Source organism: Cyprinodon variegatus, unplaced genomic scaffold, assembly GCF_000732505.1.
Source record: "Cyprinodon variegatus isolate N-32 unplaced genomic scaffold, C_variegatus-1.0 Scaffold1525, whole genome shotgun sequence".
Taxonomy (NCBI): Eukaryota; Metazoa; Chordata; class Actinopteri; order Cyprinodontiformes; family Cyprinodontidae; genus Cyprinodon; species Cyprinodon variegatus.
In genome coordinates, this window is record NW_015151978.1 from 107165 (window position 1) to 108622 (window position 1458).

The 1458-nt window shown below is 39.2% G+C and overlaps 1 protein-coding gene across 1 annotated transcript in view; it reads right to left on the reverse strand.

Moving 5' to 3' along the window:
* Nucleotides 1-1033, reverse strand: part of naa60 (N(alpha)-acetyltransferase 60, NatF catalytic subunit) — a 17588-nt gene extending 16555 nt beyond the window's left edge. Inside the window, exon 1 of the mRNA XM_015403594.1 lies at nucleotides 830-1033. The gene's annotated coding sequence lies outside the window, so the exon portion shown is untranslated. The remainder of the gene's footprint in view (nucleotides 1-829) is intronic.
* Between the last annotated feature and the right edge of the window lie 425 nt (nucleotides 1034-1458).

Here is a 1458-nt window from a genome sequence, read left to right on the forward strand (position 1 = left end):
TACATGTTTAAGCCAGAATGATTTGACATTTAAATATGATTTCCCTACGACTTTAACTTTTCGGAATTAGGAGGCAGTCTTCAACATCAACAATGCAGACATTCTGTTATTAATCACAGCCTTTACCAGAAAACTGGTTGTTTTTAACATCACAAAGACTTTAATCAAAGTAAAGCATCAAGGCAACTTTGTGCAATCTGAACAACATTACAGTAAATTCACAGCCAGAGCAGTGAATGATTAATCTTTATTTCTAAAAGTCAAACACAAATCTATATAACTGGAAAGTAAAGCTGCTCTCAGTCCAGAGTGATTTGGTTTTCTCTGGACATACAGGACAGCAACATGTACCCAGATACACATTCTCATCAGGATTCGGTTAAACTGACCTTAAAATAAAAATTAAAAAACACCGGATTCAACAAAATATCATTACTCTGAAAAAAGTAAAGCTTTTGATGGACAGAATGAAACAGACTCAAACGGTCCAACATTCAAGACACGTATGTTGGATAATAGTCCAGGGCTGAGCTTTATAAAACTGTCACAACCCGCTAATGACATAATAGAAGCAATATCCCTCTAACTGGCCCTAAAACACTCATCATATGGTCATTTAAGTGAAGGTAAATGAGCAGGTGACATATGACAGGCTAGCTAGCTTTCATTTAGCATGGAAATAAACTTAATTAGCTCAAATTATAACATGTATATAAGCTAAGTAGCAATGCAACGGAATAATGTATCATTTTCTAAAGAAGACAGCGATATATGGCTGCTAACAGAGAGGCTAAGTAGAAGCTAATGCTCGGTGGCTAGGCTAACTCACCGCGTTTCAACGGTCGGACCGGAGGAAAGTGGAGCAGCACTGAGTTTCTGTGCTATCAGTCGGTTCTGGAGCTACTCCGGACACACCATGGTACCGACCCGGCTCTCAAACCCGCCTCATTACTGAGCCACTTCAACACAGGCTGCTGCACCAGTCCCTGCTCCGGAGAACAACTGGATGTTTTCTTCCTGTTTGGAGCCTGACAGCAGAGACTTCTTCTTCTACTATTTATTTAGGCTGCGTCTCAAATCGGTGGGCGAACCACCGCCACACTGTGGCCTGGAGGTGTAACATGCGGAGTTTCATATATTTTACATAAACGGAAAAAAAAAGTGCTTTGAATTTAATTTATAATTAGCAATCCTGGCGCGTAGTTGCACATCCGCAACCTTTTAAAGCATTATTGCTGATTCTAGAATAGAATAGAATAGAAAATCCTTTAATTGTCCAACAATGGGGAAATTCTGGTGTTACAGAAACATTATTATACAAAAAAAAATGATCAGACAAATGTGGCAGAGGCGTAGCTAGAAAATCCTAATAGGGGTATATTGGAACCCAGCAGGATAAAAAAAGGAAGTAAATGGCACAAAGAAACAACATCTCCGTGGATCAAAACGTTCCTATAC